At 32.9% G+C, this 24,279-nt stretch overlaps 1 protein-coding gene across 8 annotated transcripts in view; it reads left to right on the forward strand.

Annotated features, from left to right (window-relative positions):
* The first annotated feature begins 319 nt into the window (after window positions 1-319).
* LOC128993315 (octopamine receptor beta-2R-like) overlaps window positions 320-24,279 on the forward strand; it is a 273,858-nt gene continuing 249,898 nt past the window's right edge. For all 8 annotated transcript variants that reach the window (XM_054417152.1, XM_054417161.1, XM_054417135.1 and 5 more), the window contains exon 1: window positions 320-546. The gene's annotated coding sequence lies outside the window, so the exon portion shown is untranslated. The remainder of the gene's footprint in view (window positions 547-24,279) is intronic.

Raw genomic sequence — 24,279 nt, forward strand, 5'->3', positions numbered from 1 at the left:
CTATTTCAGTTCTAAATCTATTTATTCATTTATTTATCTCTTTAAATCTTTCTTTTAAATTTTCGATGTGTTTATTAAAACAATTTATTCTGTTTCATATTTTGATTAAAATCTAAAATTACGAACTCCATAGAACTGAATATGTTCCAAATGCACAAAACACAGAGGAGCCAGAATGTGTGGTCAATAGCCATGTTTCATGAGTTATCACTACTAGTCCTTATCAGTGGTCCGGCCGGGAGTTAGGGGGGTTTTGGGGGGCCGTGGGGGGGATCGGTAGAGGGGGGTACCCAGGTACCGGGAGCTTCAGTCGGCTTTGCGCGCCCTGACGGCCGGGATCGCCGTACTGCCGCGAATCAAACTAAAAAAATATGTGAATAACAGCTGTGCAGAACCCTCGGTTTAAAAATTTTCCAAAATTACTCGCTAGATTTTTTCTGTGTGGTGATAACATTTTGATTCGGATTACTTTGTGAAATTTGTGTTGCAGTGTAAGTGGGGATGTGAAAGACGAAATGTAGGGGATTGCTGTGTTTGTGAATTAAGGTAAGTTTATTTTAAAATATAAATTATAAAATAATAATTTGTTTATACATTTCTCATATTACTTTTTTTATAATAATGGGGTTTATATTGACTATAGGTTAGTGCTTCTATTTGAAGAAAACGAATTGTATAAAAAAAGTACAATGATAAACACTCCTACATGTAGGTCATCGCTGTAAATAAATAGTTGGCCTATATGTTTATTTCTAGGTAAATAAATTTATGTTGCCACATAAGATTTTTATATTAGTTATACAAAAGTCTAGCTATAAAATTCTTAGCTATTGAACAACTTACTTTAAAATCTATTTTCATAACAAATATGAGTGTACAATTTTTATATTCTTGTAAAAACATTATTTTGTGTGAGTTATTTAAAATTGAGTCCAAATTATTCTGTATTTTTTTTATAGAGTTAAAAGGTTTTCTTCTTTTACTCTGTATTCTACACAAATATCTAGTGTTCGATCTTACCTATATAACCAATATAAATGCAAACCCAAATTTTAACACTTGGTAAATAAACGTGCAATTGAATTCCGATTTTGAACAGATTAAATAATATTTTATTACTTTCCAATATGATAATAGCCTGATATATTTAAACATGTGGATAATCCACACTATAAGACGTAAGCTACAAAATAACATATTACACATCTGTACAGTATGAACCAATTCATGATATTATGCTAAAGTTGAAAATCATCACGCATGAATCATCATCCAGTTCTCGGAAAATCCAACCCTCGTCAAATGCACGGCAAGTTTTCAATGAGGAAGCGCGTAATGAATGGAAGTTTCACAGCTCGGTTATATTTATGAATGCGGACACCATTGACAGCGTTGCAGCATCGTTAAAAACCAACCGTTGAAAAATCGGTAAGCAGCATTCGCTATGAAATTGGCGTGAGCCTTTATTGCAAATGCTAAATGAGCCTTAAATCACTGTTAGAGTAAGGCCCTAGTGGCATAATTTATTGAATTATTTTGAAGATTTGTATAAGTGTTACATTTTCGTTTAAATTTTGTACAAAGGTTGTTAAGGTTATGTAGGGCAGTGACCTGCTTTTATTTGGTAAACAAATTGAAGGGAATGTAAGACGACTAAGGTTTAGGAAATAAATGATTTAACGTAGTAAAGATTTCGTTAAAATGTCTTCCTTCCGTATACCGGTCATTGGGCAGAAAATAAATGTTTTTTTTAGTTACCATATAAATTTAAATTTTCTTAGGCCTAAAGTGAAGTTAGTCAACACCATGAGCATTATCATAGATTAAGAACCGTAACACTTCTTGGGTTTTAATAACAGTTGAACCTAAAACATAAGGCGTACTCGAAACTATCGAATCACTTTTTTCATCCCAAAGCAAAAATCTATTTGTGATTGATTGGTGCAATTTAACCCAGAACTGCAGGACCAAAGACCTGCACTCTTATTAATCGAACATCCATGTCTTTTAAGGAATTGAAACCAAATCCTTGAATTTTCTTCCATTGCAGACCTCAGATATCTTAATTTTAAAATAAGTGTCTTTAAGTTGAAAGTTTTTAAAGCATTTTATATGTTACTTAAACTTATGCTTGAGACAGCTGACTAGGAATTGACGGAAGAATCGGAGATACCATATTTATGAGGAAATGCTTATTTTGTATTCTACAAATCGTATTGACTTATTTTAAATTAGCCATGCTAAAAGCTGCATAAAATACGCACTTGGAACACGTGAAAAAAATAAAATATTTTAGTTTTTCACAACGAACAATCATAGTTCACTTGCACATGCGCAATCTTTGATTTTTTATAATCCACAATGCAGTTGTAAATATGCCTACAGGTATTATAATACTATGTATCTGAATTATCCGTGAATTACGTTTGCTGATTTTACCTAGTCATTTTTATGTGACAATCATATGGACATACACAAAATCTTTAGAACATCACAGATTATAGATTTATCAGTTTTTGCTTTAAAAATGTAAAAATTCAATCTTCTAGGTTATGCTGATTTAAGACCTTATAAACTAGTTTTGTATGCAGTCTGTTGTCCTCTCATCAAAGCCAATTTGCCGTATGAGTCACTAAAAGAGAAGTCACATATAAGGCCACTTCTCAGTCACTTAAGTCCAGTCTTTATCAAGCTTGAATTCATCTCAGTGCATTTACTGTTAAAGAAATGTAGGTAATTGAAATAGGTTTGATGAAGATCCCTACACTATTTCATACGAGATCTTATCACCACAAACCGTGATTAGATAGGTAATTTTATAGTCCGATTATGATATGAAGTAGTAATAATCGCAATACTATCTGTAAAATAAACGTGTTTAATTTCTATGGCATAACACAATGCAACACTTAGATCTTTTTCTTGGTCAAAACAAGTGGACCTACTCGAAAGTCTAGATTACCTCAACTCCAGCTAAATTATTCATTGAAACCTTAAAACCTAAAAACTATCTTGTCCCCAAGATGCATGTATGCAACTGTATCCAAAGCAGTTTCATACAAATAATACTATTTACTAATCATTTACTTGCACGAGAGTTTTCAGTAAGTTAAGGTTCCCAAAGAGTCAAGCCCCTATTGAAACTAAGCTACCTAGTGCACATCTCTCCTGAGCGTTACGTTCTTTATTTCCGTCAAAAGTGGATGAGTCGGACCTCACCCCTTGAGGTCATTAAGTTTTGACCAACGATCACATAAGACCAATGGTCTAAAGGGCCAAAGCGTCTTATGTAAATGTTGGTTTTGACGTAGAACTCGATGACGATAAAAGCAAAAATTTACGCCAAGTCGAATTGATTCGAAGCCAAGTGTAAATCGCATTCTTTGAATTGATTTCTCAAAAGTTTAAAAAGGCAGCCCTATTGAAATCCAATAGTAGGTAAATGAAATCGTTCTCAAAATTTCACAATGTAATTAATATGTTTATAATATAGTAGAGCGGACACATCGGATTGTTGTGCAACCGAATTTGAAAATGGCTACATGTTACAGTTTTTCTGCCTGACTATGTAAACACGATTACCGTTCTACAAACGTATGTGTCATACTACAGGTGTGAACCAAATGTGCAGCATCTGTTATGCGTAAACACTTCAACGTCTGTCTACGTTTTCTTAGTTCGTCTTTTGCTGTGCAAAATTGATTACTCTTTTTATGCTTGAATCTTGTTAAAATTTAATAGCAAAAATTGTATTGTGTACAGGAGTAACAAGGATCATGGACAAAATTAATTACTTGAACTATTGTACTAATTTGCATTGTTGGGTTGGGTTGGTTGGGTTAGCATAGGTTATGTTGGGTTAGGTTGAGTTAGGTTGGGTTAGGTTGAGTTAGGTTGGGTTAGGTTGGGTTAGTTTGGTGAGGTTGGGGGTGGGGATATGTTAGATTTGGTTAGGTTAGATTGTCTTTATTTATATTTGTTTCAGTTGTATGCAAAGACTTAAAAATAGTATGTTTAACTAAGGTTTGTCTTAATTTTTTTATACAAACCTTTGTTAAACATGTTTATAGAGTAGAGTGTAGTAAATTGTAACTTAAGAGTGAATTTATGTCTAGATGGGTTTGATGTAATATGCACTTAAGTTTAAATAAACCACTAACCCTTTAGCAGGTGAGTATCTATGTCTTAAGTCAAATAAATATTTAATGTAACAAATGTATTGGACCTAAGTCAATGTCCTGCTATATTTTAAAGATATTTAGTAATTCCACCTAACCAGTCTTTTACCTATAACTTCACAAAACAATATTCCGAAAATGTTTCACGTGATTAATTTAGGTATATAATCCACTTACAATCATAATCCTCTTGTGAAATAGTTAATTGTACACTGTTAATTGGAAACAAAACAAACGCCATACTACGCGTCAATTTCATTAAATCCTACATTTTCAAAGTATATGTTTGAAGTCTCTTTCACGCATAAAACATTTGAAATATGTTTCGGTGACATTTGCCAGACGTTTGCCCGGTTCCATATTACTGTAGTAGAACACGACCTATTTGGCACTACACAGGGTCGCTCCAATGAGGCTCCCTTGTAGCACTCCGAGTTAGTAAATCATAACAACACTAATTTAGAGATGTTCTGGTCCCATCGAACGATACAGGGCTTGCGTTGTCGAAATAGTTATAGCTACCAGATAGTTATTATTTAAGTAACATGTCTTTGTATTGGTACGTTAAGTTGTGAGTAGGGTAGGCTTATGTTAATAATAATAATAGTAATGTATTATTTTGCAAGCACTCCTCAGTACAAATTGCTTTACAGGATGACTCTTATCAATTAACTAATCCTAACTTAAAACTAATGACAGAAAAATACCGATCAACCCCTATTTAAAATATTTTGTTTATCAACAACTATATATACATTTTATTCAGTCTAGATCTAAAAGTTAGGTATGGTTTATGGAATGTAGTTAGGATAGGATAGGTTAGGTTAGGTTAGGTTAGGTCGGGTTAGGTTAGGTGAGTTAAGGTTGGGTTAGGATAGGTTTGGTTAGGTCAGGTAAGGTTAGGTTAGATTTTTCTAACTCTATACTGACTCTACACTTACCCAGCCTACCATAACTTAACCTAACCAAAGTTTTATTCACAACCAAATTTATTGCAAATAATATACTGTTCACAAAAATAGTTGTAGAATTAACGGAAAAGGTCCTAGTAGGCCTATACTATCTTAAGATTGTTGGGGAGGTTAATGACTGGCTTAATTGATTTATCTAGTAAATTCAGAGGTGTAGACACAAATATAAAATACACATCCTAACCTAACTATAAGACTTTAGCAGCTTAATGATGAAACCACATTCAGTGGCACAACTCATGGAATACTTAATTTGAATTATTCAACACCTACCAAATAAGTCTTATTCCATATTATTTTACAACCAAATATCATGAGGTGTTTACCGAGTCGTTTGGACCTGCGACAAGATGAGCTACTAAATGCACACACACACACACACACAAACATTAGCTGCTTCACTGACGTCAAGACTATGTTTGGAGTCATTACTTGTGACCGTGAATGAATTAACTCTCATAAATTCATTAGTCAAAACGAGACGTCTTGGGATCCATGCGCAATTGTCAAGTTAAAAATACAGAAGGCAAGGCTTATTAAGATTGTGGTGACGATTTTGAATCTGTTTAGTGGTAAACAGGTATTTTCCTCGTTTGTGATCCTGAAATGAAATATTTCATTTTATTTCGTTTAAATAGAATATATTTTTCTTCCTAATGTAACATCTAATTCAGTTTTGGTGGGTTGGTAACGTTTGCACGCTCCCATGTCTACTCAATTGTCTACCATGTCTACTCAACAGTTTTTATCGTCTGTGCTAAGCAGTATGATTACCATGGAAAATCAAAAGTTTAGAAATAATATTTTTTATTATTACAAATAGCCCAGTACAACGTTTGGACTTTAACTAAAAAGTGGCTTCAGCAAAACCAAAAGGATGACGAATATTTATAAGAAATGTGTAATTATATATTATTTTGTGACATTTATAGTAACTCTAAATGCCATAAAATAACATGAATTTACTAAATTTTGGAAAAAAATGTTTTAAATACTTTAAAATACATTTAAAATTTTCTTAATTAGTTAACATTCTAAGTCCTATATTAAGAATGCATTAATGCTTATGTTTTATGTACTAGTTCAGTGCATAAATAAATTATTTAGTATTCATAAGAACATTATTATTAACTCCAATCTTACTTTCAAACGTAAAAACCAAGGTTAAACACATAACAATGTAATAAAACAGATTTAGTGATTACTTACTTCTCTGCGTTACAGCACAAGAAGGTTACCCTATGTTCCATGTTCAAATCTTGCCAATCGCCAATAAATTTTAAATAAATGACATTGCCGTGACCTAGTGGTGACGAACTATAAGTGATGTCTCAAAGCTTAACAAACTTATGCGGAAAAAAGTCTGTAAGAGGCTGAGAACTTTACCTGTATGGGAAAATCTTTTCAGCTACCACAAATAAATGAATCATAATGAATATATACGATCATCTTGGGTTCAGCTTATAGCTAAAACTAGAGAGAGCTACATTATGACTTAGCATAAAGCTATAGCCTAGCTAAACTATAGGCTTGACTACACTAATGTATAATTTATGTACACTTAAAGTTGAGTTGTAGGTACAATTTGAATACACAATCGTGCCTGCAGTGCATGGAATAAATATTATTTAGCGAAACACAGCATCGCCTGACTGGTGGTAAATCTGGAACCATCATTATCCAGCATTGCGTGCGCAACTCAACACTGCAATTCCTTTGTAATACAACGGCTATTATGTTGCTGGAATAAAATGTGAACTGTAACGTGTGACATAGTTAGTTATATTCTCTAGGACCATTGTATACAAATATTGTATAAAAATAACCACAACAACTACAATAGCAACATACATAACGTATCTTCAAATTACGTCAGTATTGTAAAAGTTCATAAAATACAGAGTGCTTCGTTTTTTGGTAAGCGGCCATTTTGGAAAACGGTGACCATTTTGGAAAATGGGGGGCATTTTGGAAAATGGTGGCCATTTTGGAAAATGGTGGCCATTTTGGAAAATGGTGGCCATTTTAGAAAATGGTAGCCATTTTGGAAAATGGTAGCCATTTTGGAAAGTGGTGTTCGTTTTGGAAAGTGGTAGCCATTTTGGAAAATTGTGGTCATTTTGGAAAATGGTGGTCATTTTGGAAAATGGTGGTCATTTTGGAAAATGGTGGTTATTTTTAAAAGTGTAACCAAAATTTAAAATTTATTTAATGATCTTTTTAGGATGTAGATGTAGTTTTAAAGACTGAGTTCTTTACTGCATTTTCTCTCCAAAACATACTCGTACATAGGGGATGGAGAATGTACACACAGGTAAAACCAGCTTTAGCTCCCATAAACGAGTAGCTTTAGAAGAAAAGAGTCCAACTTAAAAAGTTGTCAAATCGCATTAGCATCCAACAACAATCATAAAATACAAGGTTTGCCATAGAAAATGTTAAAGTTAGCCGCCATTTTTGAAAATAGTGGCCATTAAGAAGGGGAATTCCCATATTTTCATGTACTGTAATAACAAGTTGTAAAGTTCTCCATCGATGTTTAAAAATAAAATAAATAAATAAATTAGTTCCTAAAATACCAATGGTGGCACAGTTAGGTTGTTCACCCTGTATAAAATATGACGTAACAACAATAAACGTGAACGTGAACGTAACGTAACACATATGAAAGTTGGTTAGTAATTTGGTCAATTTTTTTCGATATTTTCAAACGGTCACAGTTACAACAATAACATGTATTTGAATTAGTACACTTCTCAAACTGTTGATACTTTCTGTTTAAAATTACTGTTAAGGTTTGTCAAACATAAGTAACTAACAAGAGTGCTTTATTAATGATTTGTAACTTGCTATGACCAAAGAAAAAAATCTTTTTCAATAATTTATTAATATTTTAATGGATGGATTGTGATAAAAGTCAGGATAACAGGTTCAAAAGTGATCAAACATGAAGTTAGCTTCAATTTCATATAAGGTTAGGGATTGAGTAAGAACCGTGTTATTTAAACTTGTATATATAATTAAAGGTAAAACAAAATTGCAAACATAAAAATGTTTATATTTCTTTCACCTTTAAACGCTTGAAGATAAACAAATGTAGTTTACGCTGTATCATATAAAGTTTACAAGCATGAGATCTTTTATAAGATATAACAGACATACAGTTTGAAAGTGGTTTTCGTTTTAGATGCAATGATTTGTTTTTAGAAGCCTCAAGATGATTGGAGTGGTCTACTTTATTGCATGCGAGACACAATACAAAGTTTGTTGAGCTATGAAAATGTCTGCATGAGTTGTATCTTCAAGATAAACATAATAAGATGGGATGTCATTCAAGCTAACAAAACTTTAAATCTACATTTCAGTAAGATTACTTTTCATCCCGGTTCTACTACCTTAAGATATATGTCTGGAATTGTAAGTGTACTACACATAGTGGATGTATTTTTTTATTTTCTATTTTATGAAGCATTTCGTCTACAGTAAATATAATTAAAGGGTAGTGGGAGGGGAGAGGTAAAGGGGGAGGGAGACGATTTAAAGGCAGGGAGATTTTTTTCTTATTAGGATAAAAGGTCAGAAGGAAAATCTCAAAATGCCTTCACTAAATTTAAAATCCAACCCCAAAATCCTTATTCCAAGCATAAGATTTAAGCTCAGTTTGAAAGATTTATGGTTACTGGAAGCGTAAGATGGAATAAATTAAGATGAGCGCCCACCGAAATTGATATCCCCATGTTAAGCCAGGTTTTAAACAGAATGTGCTGTGGGTTTTGTTTTCAATTACACAATAGGGATTTTATATTTCCCTATTTATTTGAAAAAGTAGTAACAAAATATCTTTATGTTTAGTTATGTAGACTATCTAATGGGGTTCAATTTAATCAACTATATGAGTAGTTTATTTTTTCCAATTATAATAAGTGGGTAAGTTTAAAACAACATGCAATACTACAATTGCAACAACAAATATCTTGACAGATTTCGAAAAAGGATTACGAAAAAAGGAGTTCGAAAAGGATTACGGATTCGAAAAGGAATTCTGATCTTGAATTGTAAAACATCATGATTCTGATTAAAATACGTTTACTTCTCCTCCTACCTAAAGTGAAATCTGTAAGAAAAACCTTTGAAAAAACAGATACATATTTTACATCACAGAGTTGCAAAGATAATAGATTTACTAAGTAGTAAAAAAAGAAAAGAGAACTACGAATAAATGCGTATGCTCATCTTTTGAATTATTACTTGCCAAAATAATTGTGCAAATTTAGTTAGGTCGCATATAAAGATACCAAACTCAAGAAGCCGATTTAAAATGATATTTATGTTTGAAATGCTAACTCAAAGCTATGATGTTTCAATGCACCATTTTAACTAAAGTTTTACTCGATGGTATTGCTAAAAATCATCCTATAAATCTTGGAAATTTTTATCCTGACAAAATTCTAAACTTCCTATGAACTGAACTATATCTTATATAGCCTCTACATGACTCAAATTTAATGTACTAAACTACCGAAATACAGAATTACTTCATCAATATACAATCAGACCTAACATTTTGAACAACCTAAATTCAATCACAAAAGTACACAGATTCCCAAGGCGATTTTACTCTCCAAACGATTGATACCCATTTTGTTGGCTGATCTGAAAGAAACATTTGTTGAAAGCACGAAGTAGATAGCTAAAACAGTGATGATGTAAAGCAGTTAAACAGTTGTGATAAAAGTGTTATGGTGGCCACTATTCCCGAGTTGGCCTCTAGTCTTGGCTTTGGCCTCTGGCCCCTTGCCACCGTCATTTGGTCCCGGGTCATTCTTATGACGTTGCAGCTCTGATTGTCATTATTATTTTAAGTTCCACGATTTTGATTAAAACCGCCTACACAAAATTAAGGCCAGTACAAGTAAGTTTGATTCTACTATATAAAACATTAAAAACGTTAGCATAAAAGGTATCAAGGTGCAATAATATTTGTTATTTAACACATTAAAGTATGATCCATTTCTTGGATTTAGAATTACTATTTTCCTATCCAATAACTATCATAGAGAACGTGCTGGGCTGGCGCGGGCCTTTGGTACCAAAGGTGATGGGTTAAAATCCAGCAAACCACTAATGGATTTATTATTTTATCCATGCGATAATGACGCAACCCTCTTAGGACTTGCCTGAAGTAATGGGTAAAACAGTTCCGGGCTAGAACTAGCGTCCTAGGATTTGAAGGTGAGGCATAAAAAAGCCTATAATCATCCCACTGTATTTACTGATATCGTAAATTACAATCTTACCAAAACATATGTCGTATTTTTATTATTACTTATTTAAGATGTATATTCAAAATTTAAAGATTTTGATACATTAATTTAAATTCCACATGTATCAACACTCCCTCAGTGTTTTTTTAGTGTTTTTAGATTCGCTAGTTCCTAAATTGTCATTATATAATTTTTATATTTATCCTAACCCTCATTATTTAAAGAAATTGTATTGTGTAGTTATATTATTTGATTTGTATTATTAATTCTATAGTGTATCCTCTTTAAACCTCCAATTATGGTTCCCTGTTGTATCTAAAACCTCAATCTACTAGTCGTACGTTTATTTTTTGAGTATTTATTAAAACTTAAAAAAACAAATTAGGGATAATTTTCGTGGAAATAATATTGTGCGGGCCATGTATCATTTGAAGTCTTACATATTTTATTTGACTTTCTAAGCTTTTGGAGTAACTTTTGTTACCACCGTTAGAAGATTCATAAAAATAAAATAAACCCAAACATCTTTGTCAAGTAGTAAAGTTATAGTCTTACACCACAATATAATCTGCATTATAAAACTATTAAGCCTTTATTATTGTAATGAATTATTAATCAGCTGATAATTGAAACATGGGATTAAATCGCTGGTTTACCAAAGTGAAGTGAAGTGACCGCAAACGAGTATATCGAAATATTGCTTTCAATAAATGGAATTCGTTAATTGAAGTGAGGTATTGATATCGAATTGAAAATAGACTTCACTAACGTGTTTATGAGTTTTAACCCCTTATTTTGTTTGGTGTTTACCAATACTCATTTGTACAGAATTTTATGGTAACTTATTAGATTTTCAATCTAATACATATTACTACTTAACTATGTTTTTTTTTTATATTATTAGTAATATTTAAGATTTTTGTACATAGATTGTGTGTACGTATAAACGAATAAATGGCTATATATGTTATTTTAAGAATTGTGTTGATGTTTTGAAAATTAAATATTTATTGGTCTCCATGGAATAGTGAGAAACTCAAAATGTTTACTTGACTGAACCTATAATCGATGTAATTATTTATATTAAGGACTGAATTGTTTCGTAAATGGCATTTTGGAAGTTTATACACACTACTACAATAAATTGATGATAAATTGTTAATTAACTTCATATAAACAATTTTAGAGAAAATTGTGTCAAAAGCTTAGTATTAAGTGTTTTGGACCTAATTGTAAAAGTAACGAACATGTTTCCAAACAAGCTACCTACAACAAAATCAACAACGCAACGACAACAACAACACAACAACAAAAACAACAACACAACAACACACCAACAACAACAACAACGGAACCACAACAACCTTTTACAACAACAAGCTTTTATAATTTGGAGTTTATTTGGTTCCTTTACTGAAGGGCAATGGCCTTTTTTAATTAATTCCCAGAGGCGTATACTCCAAAATAACCGATTTTATTAGAAGAAAATTTTAAGATAAATGTTTAAACCATTGGCAAACCTTTCTCTAGTAACAAATGATTGTTAATCGTCTATTGAATTAAAATTTCCAATCATTTTCCAGTGACAAAAGGGCTTATTTTAAACAACAATAGAAAATTATAGTGACCATCTTAAACACTTACCACTGATCTTACTTTTACTTTGGCAATTTAACGCTCGCAACTCTTCACAGTAGTTGCGAAAGAGTTAAGTTGCCTTCTGGGTACAAGCCAAGCGAAGATTTTACTTTATTAATAATTTGTCTCAGAAGATTAAGGAGACGCCGGATCAGTCGTTCTAAATTTAAAACCTCCGTATCCTATTTCAGGCTTCGTATATTTTCGGGCTTGGAATCACAACATAAAAAAATATTGAATTGGCAGGCATTATATTTGTAGGCCTATATTTTTCTTTGTTATAATTACTAAATCGATCTCCTTTGACGACATGGCTTTTAAACTATTTTGATTTTTGATTGATTGTACTGTTGGGTTTAACGTTACTAATTAACTTTTTTGATTGCACAAAACAACTTTACTTTAAATTTAGTTTTTTAATAGTTTTTAATTGTTGATTAATTACGCTATATGTAAGTAATTTTAGTTCACCATTATAATAAAATCTCTTTGTAAAAATGCTTATACATACTTTATAATCTTAAAGCTTAAGCTTATGAACTAGCGGAGTGTCCAATGGTAACTAAAAAGGTCATTTTTTAGGTCTTCGCCCCATTAGCGTTTTATTTGTATAAAGTTTTAATACAAAAATACAGTGATGCTAACAAACTGTCTTTGCAATGGTTTGATGACTCTTTTATACTCTTTTATACACTCTTTTATAATCGGTTCACAACATTTTGGTGGTTTGAAGGTGAGCAATTCCATCTCGTCCATTTCAACCAAACTTTGAACCAACAACTGATATATACATTAAGCTAAAAAAAGTGGTGATAGAACCCAGGAAACCATCACCTTAAACCACCTACATTTTGTGCTATAATAGTGTAGTTCTAAAGCAACAACTTCAATTAAGTCTTGATTATTAGTTTCATTCACCTAATAATAAACATTATCAAATGAAAGTAAAAGAGTACAGCAGGTGCATTAGACTCGATTTTGAATCCTATTAAGGAGCGCAACTTATGCACGGGTCTCGTTTGTAGTTTTTATTTCTTTACACTTTTTGAATGGACTCAAATGTGTTATTAAACTTTTAATAACGTCAGCTGATGCTTTTACTTTCTCCCCCTATACCATAGTATATGGAGAAAGTATTGTTTTCGTCAAAATTTTCGAGTTTGAGTTTTGAGTGGATATATTCGTTTTGGGTCCCCCTGGACCCAAAAAAGTGGTTTTCGAAGTGATGTCTGTGTGTGTGTGTGTGTGTGTGTGTGTGTGTCTGTGTGTCTGGATGTGTACAGAGCTAGAGACCACACCTGTGGTCTGATTTCGATGAAATTTGGTATGTAGGTTCTAATTCATGGTATCTCCAGGCATTTTTTTTCATTTTTTTGAAATTTTTATTTTTAATGGGGATTTTCCCATAAAAACCCATAAAAAATCGGAAAAATCGGATTTTCTCAAAAATGGCCCGAATGATTTTGATAAAAATTTAGTATGTTGTAGCCCTTTAAATTCTGAATAAAATGGTATAAATCCCATATCTGTAAAAATTACGGTTCAAAAGTAATGGTCAAATATGTTATTTTCCCATAAAAACCCCATAAAATAACGAAAAATAGGATTTTAGAAAAAAAACCGGTTTTGATTTAACATAGTATGTTATAGTCCTTACAGTTTTTATTTTTTTTTTATTTTTTAGAAATTTTTATTTTTAATGGGGATTTTCCCATAAAACCCCATAAAATAACGGAAAAATATGATTTTCCCAAAAATGGCCCGAACGATTTTGATAAACATTTAGTATGTTATAGTCCTTTAAATTCTGAACAAAATTGTACAAATCCCATTTGAGTATATTTACTCTCACCACTTACACATGATAAAGGTTGTTGACAAACTAATGGGAGAAAGTATGTGTCAGAATGCTGATACCGTTTATTTTAATATTTCCATAACAATATTGAAGTGCAAATTCCGTTCAACTTGAGTAAAGAAAAGGTTTAAATGTATGCAAAGTTGTACAACTGTACCTGCACAAATAATAATAAACCACACGTCTAAAAAACAACGCTACAAAACATAAAATATATTTGCAACTGTTTCTAAATGCAGACAAGTTTCAAAAGGTTTCAAGTGTAAACAGTTCGATTTCACCAGCAGTACTTATTGTTTATCTGGCAGTAAAACGTTATCGCTGCTGCTGGAACGAACGAATTAGCCTACACCAACACTAACGTCCGTATATACAGCATACACACACACATACACAACAACAATGCATTACCTGTCACGTGCCGAAGCTGTCAAGGTCGTCACTTCTACACAGAACTGTAACCAAATAACACATAATTGTTTGAGTCACTTGTGTTTAACGTTCACTTTATTGGTTTTTTTTTTACTTGAGCTGTGAAAGAAGACAACAAAATTCAAGTTTAAGGTGGTAATACTTTATTTACCCTACACGATTGATTTAATAAAATAGCAGAAATAATTGATGTGAACAAATTAATTTACAAGAAATGTGTTAGATTTTGTATTAACTTCAAATTTAGGCCTATAATACACGATTTTATTTTACGGTTACCAGAAAAAGCGTGCTTTCTTGTACTGATTGTACCACTCAAAGTTGCACGCAATTACCTACTTTTTCGCACTCGTTTAACTTTTGTCACGCTCCTCATTTTTTGCCACACTCCAGTATTCTAACAAAACAACCCAAAACAATTTGCTAATGTTAGGCACGTAATACGTGCATGCTTAAAATAAATTTGTTTGTGGTAGTGTGTAATGTTACTTCATGGTTAGTAGTTATCTAATAAACATCAGATGAATATACTATAAATCACCAATATTAGGAATAACCATAAACAGTCTCGCTGTCTAGTTTTATTCTAACTTAATTACTGGTGGGGCGTCTCAAGTCTCAGTTGATTTTTTTCTTTGTAGATTTGCCTCCTCCACTCTTCTCTATCCTCTGCCATCCGTATTCCTCTTCCACATTGGATCACATCCTTCCTGACTTGGCCATACGATCTTAATTTAGGCCTACCCAACGGATGTCTTCCTGTAGGTTTGGCCTCACAAACCTCCTTCAGTCTTGTTCCATCCTGTCTCCGAAGTACATGACCTAAACAGTTAATTAATTTGGTTTTTATCATCCCTATTAATAAGGCACGTAGCTCTCTAATTTTTTTCGTATGTGCCGAACTCTTTCTTCATAAACTGGGCCAATTATTTCGAAGTACCTTATTTTCAAACGTCCTTCATTTTTTTGGAGGGGCCCCATGTTTCACTTCCATACAATAACATTGGCTGTTAATAGTCTTATGTTGTCTTAATTTTGAACATATTGACAAAAGTTTGGACGATTAAAGTTTTTTTCACCACACTATGATGTTTTTGGCTGTATTACATACGCTAATTGGTGGCTGAAAGTTACGTTTTGCTGGCCATGCCAGCTGTCGCCAATTTGGGGACCGAGCAGGTTTTTACAGGCCGGGGCCGCAAAATCAGCTGTCCGCTTACTTACTTAGAACATGAATGCGTTTTAAATACACAACCAAAATCCATAGCATTGCAATAAAGAATTGTGTTATTGTCACCGTTGCCTAGCAACTATTTATTTATATTTTTGCTGATTCCTCAAATTATTTCTTAACCTTAAAGTTGTAGTTGTGTTGACGATCAGTGTGCATTATTATAGTGGTGAATAGTGGTAATAGGGTATTATAGTGTGGTGAAAAATAGCGTTCGTACCACGGACCGAAATGGTTTTGCAGCTCTCGATCGATTTAAGTTCTCGACTTCGTCTCGAACTTAAAAACTATCTCGAGCCGGCAAAACCTCATTTTCGGCCCTTGGTACGAAATATACTATTACAGACCCCAATGCAAAAAGAGAAGTATTTTAATTGATATTGCTTTAAGATGTCAACACTTTTACCCATCCCAAAGTTCTAAAAACCTACCAACCTAAGTGTATATTTTTCGCCCGACTTTTCCTCTTCTCGTTAACACTCGAGACTATTAGAATGTTTGTAAAGATACAAAATAAGATTCCTCCACTTAGTCAGTAGTTAAGCCCCATTCAAACACAGTAGAAAAAGTGCGAGCCATGAATACAGAACCACTTCCGCCCTCGTTAGCCCTTTATTGAAACGAGATAACTATTCTGTGTTTGCTGACCGTGAAAGCTCGTATGTAAACCAATCAGAGCTTTGCAACTATGTGAAACACGTTACACAATATATGAGCGAGTAACAATGTACAATAATTAGGACAATGTACTGTAATCGTTTTTAGAAACTAATTTGGACCATTTGTTTTACACATTTTAGTAAATGTAATAAGGTTGTTGTTACGTAAAAGGGGGCTTAAAGTGGAACCTCGATACCAAGTCACCCTCAATAACGAGTGTCGTTTCAAATATCCTCGATTTTATACCCGAAATCACACGTTATTGCAAACCTCGATAGGAAGTCAACCTTGATAACAAGTATTTTTAACAAGTCTTATGAGCGACTTCTTATCGAGGTTTTAAAGAATTTTATTTTGGAGAGACCGTTTCAAAGACACAAAGACATCTCAATGAAAAAAAACCTATTATTTCATTTAACAGTATGAATTACCGAAATGTTACTGTAGATAACAAAGATATTTAGTAGCCAGTTAACAAAATAATTAGATACAGATTTTTTTCATTTTTCACATCATAGGACACTAGGTTCTAGCCTGGAACTGTTTTACACGTTACTTCAGACTAGTCCTAGAGGGTAGTGGCATTATCACATAACATCTATTGGTGATTGGCGGGATTTGAACCCGGGACTTCAAGCTTCGAAGTCCCAAGCTCTAATACAAGATCGGCTCGTTCCCCATGATATCAAATATTGACTTGTAACTTATATATAATTACTAGCTGACCCGGCGAACTTCGTATCGCCTAAGTTATAGGTTTCCCCTAAGACAGACCGATGGAAAGAAAGTACCGTTACGTTTAATTTTCAAGATGATCTCGTTCGCATCGCTCAATCACGTCCTGGTTGAAGTTCGTTCGCTACGCTCACTCACCTTTAGGTTGGAGCTCGTTCGCTGCGCTCACTTGCCTTCAGGTTAGCTCGTTCGCTACGCTAACTCGCCTCCAGGTTGAAGTTCGTTCGCTACGCTCACTCACCTTTGGGTTGGAGCTCGTTCGCTACGCTCACTCACCTTTAGGTTGGAGCTCGTTCGCTGCGCTCACTTGCCTTCAGGTTAGCTCGTTCGCTGCGCTCACTTGCCTTCAGGTTAGCTCGTTCGCTACGCTAACTCGCCTCCAGGTTGAAGTTCGTTCGCTACGCTCACTCACCTTTTGGTTGCAAATTAGCTGTAATGTCATAAATGTAAAAGAAATAATAATGCTGCACCCTGTTGGTAATCCTTGTAACTTTAATGCTATTAAACATCATAGAACAGAACCAACTTGTTTAATTGAAACAGCTGTTAAGATTCATTAATTCCATTTCTCATAAGGTTAACATGGGAAACTCCAGAGCCACTGGGGCGGAGCCCTTTTAAGAATTTCGAAACGGGAAATAGTTTACGTCCGATTCGCATACCTACAGAATTTACACACCAAATTTCATAACGATCGGTGAAGTCGTTCCGGAGGAGTTTGCAGACAAACACTGTGACACGAGAATTTTATATATTAGATTTGCACAACTTTGTTAGTATGCACTAAGTATTATTGTCACCATAGAATTAGATTTACCATAGCTTGTCTGAGTGGGTTCATTTTGTTGTAAACCACGAGCTTTGGTCACCAGGGTTCTAGGTTCGAATCCCACCAATGACAAATGATAGTTAGTTTATATGAGTCGTAGCACTGTAGGCCTAGCTTTAAGTAATGTTTAACATTTTCCGGACTAGAGCAATGTGTAACTTCCAAGGATATGAAGGTGGGAAATAAGACTAAAGGATATTTGTTTGTAGAGTACATTCTCAAATTCAGAGAAGCTTCTTCTTGCCTAAGATACCTATACATTTTTAAACCATAGATAGATAATCCAATGTAAAGGTATGCTTCAAACCAATGAGCCTAACTAGATCCACATCACCCACCGAATTCTATGTCAAATTAAAATCACTTGCGCTTGGCGAGATTTGAACCTGGAACCTTTGACCAGCAGGTTTGCACACCAGACAATATCCACACGTGGTTGCGTGTCTAAAGTGATTATGTATGCAAGATGAGTGTGGAATTATACGACTGGATGACTTGTGTAACTCAGGGACTGGTTAAGACTGTCTGATGAACGAGATGGTTTAGTGTAGAGCGCGGGACTTTAGTCCATGTGTTCCGGGTTCACATCCTGCCAATCACCAATAGATTTCATCTACGTGGTAATGACATAACCCCAAGGCTTAGTCTGAAGTTATTTGGCTAGCGTCAAAAAAATACTAAAAAACGATAAGATTATTTGGCTGGAGTTATGATTTCAAATTCTAACCTGTTAGGGGAGCTAATTTCAGTTGTGATCTAAAAAATTAATTACTATCCCGATTATTTTAACAAACAGAACAAATAGGGATGGAAATACTAAAATAGACCACCTTGGATAAAATGTTATTTAAGGACTGTAATGCAGGTGAAAATAAGCGTCCTTTAAAAGTTATCCCATGGGCTCCCTTGGGACCAGTCATATTACATAAACTTTATATCCAATGTAAGGTTTTAGTGCCTGATGTGTACGTGAATTCACAAGGTATTTTTACATTTCTTCTAAACTTACTTAGTATTTTCCTAAAGTTCAGATGCAGATGTATTAAAAACCTTCTTCAGTGCGGACATAGTTTTCTATCAATATTGGAAATTTTTATTAATTTTACTTTCCTCGTAATAGTTTTAGATATTCAAGCTACTAAGGAGCAAACTGGTTAAATAAAGCACTATCCTTCGCTCAACAAGTTCCCGGGTTCGAATCTGACCATTCCCTAATTGCCTTAGCTATGTTGTACATAGCATCACCCATCTCATCTCCACTCACCCATTCACCATTCAATCCACCACCATTCTCACCATTCTCATCTCACTCATCTCCATTCAAACTTGGCTTGAAATACCTACTTTGTAAGGTCGTTATGTTGATGAGAAGTATAAAATTACGTATTGAAGTAAAGTAGGTCTATTAAAAAAATTTTGTGACGCTGCCAATATTTAATCTTAGTCCAAAGCAACTTATACAACTGTTCGGGAAAAGTCTAGAGTTCAAGGATCTGAAGAGGGTTTCGTTCAAACTTCATATCCTAGGATGTTAGATTTTTAAGCCTAGGGCTGTGTTAGACATTACATTAGGCTAGTATTAGAGATTCGTGGCATAGTCAAATAGAAAAAATGCATTGGTGATTGGCGGGATTTTAACTCGGGACCTCGGGCACCGAAACCCCGAGCTCTACCTAGCTCGCTCCTATCGATCTGGAGGTTTGGGGCAAACATTTCCAAACTTACGCAAATACTCAAATAAGGAAAGGAGTAAATAAGGAAATACACAGCAACCTACGGACAAGTCTTCTTTCGTCAAGGAGATGATTATGTAGTTATGCAGGACGACTTCCAGGCATGCAATCCATGACCTTGGAGAAAGTGAAGCTCCTCGTCAGGTGTGTAATCATCGACCTTTCGTCCTTGAACCTTCCCTCGTGGCGTCTGAGGTCACAGAGATTGTTTGGTCATATCGGCTTATGCGGGTCTTACATGTTGTGCCACTTAAATCGTCGTCAAATAAACATAAGGGCGTTGCTTAAACTAAAAATCGTCCATCCAACTCCTTTCACCAGAATAAACTAATTACCTCTATTACAACTAGAATGCGTGCAAAATTAACTCGATAAAACCAAATTGCAATTTGTTACTTATGTTTTTTCATTATATTTCTTTTGGAGCATAGAATCTACATAGGAATTATTTTTACCCTGAAAATAATGTATGTAAAAAACTTACAAACCATTCGTAATTTTCTTTATCCAGTATAGAGTGACAAATAATTAATTATAAACATTATATTTGAATCAGACGTAGAGGTATGCCTATCTGACTTACGTTACGCTTATTTATCCGTACTAAGACACATATGGCCGTAACTACTTAAGACCTCTCTGAGAAGAAGAAAAAATCTACATTTTAAACAATCTATAATCGGTGTTCATGTGTTTAACTAACTTTAGCTAAAATTCTTGTACGTAATGTAATATCTTGTTACATTTAGTTAGTATTGTCTGAAACTACAAAGATATTTTATGTCAGTGTACTTTTCATTAAAGTTGTTATTAAATTTATTATTGCTTTATTCAGTTACGTCCGTACGCTTTTGACGACAAACTATTCAAGTTAGAATAAAGATAGAAAAATATTGTCAGGTCTGTCATTATGTATTTTGTTTATAAGGGTAAAAATTAAAAATTTTGGTTTATCCACAATTGTTTAATCAACTTGAATGTGAATATAACATAAACGATATGATTATAAATAGCAAACATACTTGACAATAATCTTAGTACATTATCGTGCGTAAAAACAAAAATTATATTTGACGAATGTAAACAAATTTAACCAATTTAACCAACTTATTTAAATTAAATCTTAAACGTAAACACTTTTTTGGTAAGTCAAAAAAATTTCAACATTGGTGAAAACTATTAGGATACTTATAGTCTACATAATAACAATTAATAACTACTTAATAACCATTGATTTCACTACTCGCAGGCCTATTTATTTACAACTGTGAAAATGCAGGCTGTATAATGTTTGAATTCATTCTGAAAAAACTGGGTGTTTTGAAATATAGACATTAATAGAGAATGCATATTTTAAAACATCTCGAAATAGAAATCATTGACTATTTCCATGCATATTTACAAGTAGAATTTCAAACTTGTTATGTGATTTCATCACCCGGTTATTTTACTGTTGGGTCATCGCGTTACACAACAAGTTTTGAAACTCATCATAAATGTCTGAAACATACAATCACACACTAGATAAATGTTTATTTATATTTTTAAACATCATCATTTACCGTACCAAATTAAATGTATGACCTTACCTTGCTCTAACCATTGAATACTCATGTTTTCTTTGGACTGACCATCCTCAAAATCTTCAATACCTTCACCATTTTCTTTTCTTCTTATGAATAGATTGACCATACTTAATTACTCAACATGCATTTTAACTGGTGAACTATTATTTGTTTGGTTAAAAGAATATTCAAAGGAGCAAGGATAAACAGTTTTGTAGACACATATTGTAAGAATTAGCACAAATTTGTTTATACTAAAAGATCTGCAGTTTAGAAAACATTTTGCTAGTGGAAATGTATCGTTATAAATATTTACATTACAGATAAAGCACAAGCTTGAAAGGAAAGTTATCAGATCGTACTTGAATATTTTTATATATTTAATGTTACATTTATATTTTATTCACTAAGGTTCTTTTGAGTGTCGTAACCTTTGTTATGTTTACTCAAGTTTTAGTAGCTTCTAAGCATAACCATAGACAAAAGAAATCAATATAGACCGTCAACCATGCTGCGATTAGCATAGGTTCTGGTGTTCACCGCTAGGAGCACCATGTAGTTACGTAGCACGCGCGCCTTAACTACATGGCACTTTTGTCTATGGAACACACAAAAACAAACCTTTTTTCGATAGTCATAGGGAATTTTAAGTATTTTGTTAATTCATTATGATAATTCCAAAAACACTAATTTGTGCTTTGAAATTTTTATATCCTATATTTTGAAACTACGATAAAAAAATGTCGTCAATACAAATTTGTAAGAAGATACAATAACAAACAAAACGAATGCAATATCATCTAAAATGAAATTACAAGGATAAAAATGTGTTCCACATTTTACTTAAAGTTAATCGCTTGAAAATTTGAGTCGATCTGAAGCTTGGGTGGATCCAAAAGCCTTTCTGTGTTGAAGCCATGATGCATTATGGAACAGCATTAGAAGCCGAATCCAAAATATTGTTAAACTTTGGCGAATTCAATAACGTCGCTTGCTATTTCAACACAATAACCCTTTTTCATTAAACCAAAATAACCCGAATCTCATAATTCATATTGGTTAACGTAATATTTATGTTTTTTATGTCCATTTTTGCAGAGCCAATAGCATTCTAATGTCAGCTTCTTGTGTACTATGATCCTGTTAGTGTTTACGTACCCCTAGTTGAGTTATTAAACATAGTTTAATTTTTTCACATATTTACTCTCAGTAGACTACTAAATTATCATTTTGCTAACAAGACAATATCTCAAGATTTAACTTTCATTTTACAAGCATGTTAAGCCTAAAATACTAGACTTCAAAAATTAATTGGTGCTTTCTTTAGAATGTATTGTTCTAAATTATGTTTTTTCTTTACTGTCTAAAATAATGTTAGAAATTATTTGTTTTAAATAAAGACGTGCCATTGACTATTGGATACTGAAGTATACATCCCATCTATATGGACCAGCTGTAGCCATTTTTCATTTGTTAAAAAAGAATATAGTTTTGTTAGCCTTTCACAGAATGCGCGAGTGTCTAAAATTCTATATTCCACCTTATTTTTTGTTGCTAACCAAGTTGATGGGTCATAACAGTTGCTTTAGCTCAAAATAAGCCAATCCATTAGTTTGAATTGGTAAAAAAAATTGTCTATACGACAGAAATTAGTAATTTAAGTTAGCATAATCTTTTGGTGGCTCACATCAGCCACGACGATTTTAGTAAAAAAAAACTGGCTACAAATTTAACATGGGGATGGAATGTCTAGGACGTACCCAAAAGAATTCGTGCTCATGTTATAGAAGGAAATAGGTATCAATTTAGGTATCTTTTTATATAAGGTAAATTTTGACCATAACAACAACAACAATTTTCAATATTACCAAAATGAAAAAAATTTACAAACTTTTACTGTTTGTATAGGACGTATTCTTTACAAATCTTTTTAATTAGAGTTCTTAAGTTATACTCACAAATTAAGTTAAAGGCGTAATTTATTTACTTTCCGCAAAATGAAGAAGTGTTATATATTAAATATATATAGTGTAATATATTCACAAATTTAGTTAAAAGACGTATTTTTTTTACTTTCCGTAAAATTAAGAAGGGTAATTATGTAATGATAATGAAACAACGAATTAGTTAGCAAAATACTTAAAAACACCCGTCCGTAGGGAAATTTACGTAAATATTTCACTTAAGACTTATTACATCCATGAAGAAAATGCTTTATCGTCCGCATCTATCTTTCTAAATCCGACGTGTTTTTACCTCTGAACCATCCCTGCTCTTCGGCGTTCTCCTTAATTGCTTTAGAAGTACCTGCGCTCTTAACTGCTTTTTAACGACTGTGTTTTACACCATTCAATGAAATAATTCTATTAGGAGACGATGTGTAGTATAAAACAAATGTATTAGTTCAATGAACACGACAAGATTCTGTGATAATGTTTCAAAGAAATCAAAAACGTTAACAAACTAAGTGTATATTATTTTCCCTTTTTATTTTGAGCTTTTTATGACACAAAGGTAAAGAGTCATACAAACTTTGAACTATTACAACAAAAATATCTAATATTTTCACACTTAAACATTTTACCAATAATTAATTGTATAATTAAATACAACAGTAGCACAAAGTACAAAAATATTCCTTATTTAAAAAAAAATCATTTTATATAGTGCAAACATATTCATCTTGTTAAGATATTAGTATGTATATACATTATACCCACTCTAAATATACTTTAATTGTTTTAAAAATTGGCTTGAATGTGTTCGGTTAGTTAACTATGGATCAACTGTAAGTTCGTAATTTAAATATTTTTATGTTGCAGTATTATGAAATGTAATTGATTGTTCATAGGGAGGAATAAGTAATTTGCATGTGTTATTTGTCTGAAGCACAAAAAAATACGTCAAATAACACTTGTAGTAATATATTAACAATTATACTGTTTACTCACAAGACGGCAAATACATATAAAGTATGGTAAGTGGTGATCGATTTCAATTGAACACTTAAACCATCATCAGACCCAATAAGCGAATGATGCTTTCAGGTAATTTAATAACACATGATGCTAATAAAGAAGTTATTTAGTATTATTTGTAAACATTTTAAGCTAATGCAACATATAAACTTATGTTCCTCATGCCATGCCTCATTTTATAATTACAATCTTTGTTATCATTATATC

The sequence above is a fragment of the Macrosteles quadrilineatus genome, unplaced genomic scaffold (assembly GCF_028750875.1).
Source record: "Macrosteles quadrilineatus isolate MER2022 unplaced genomic scaffold, UCM_ALF_1.0 Scaffold_1__1_contigs__length_201487025, whole genome shotgun sequence".
Taxonomy (NCBI): domain Eukaryota; kingdom Metazoa; phylum Arthropoda; class Insecta; order Hemiptera; family Cicadellidae; genus Macrosteles; species Macrosteles quadrilineatus.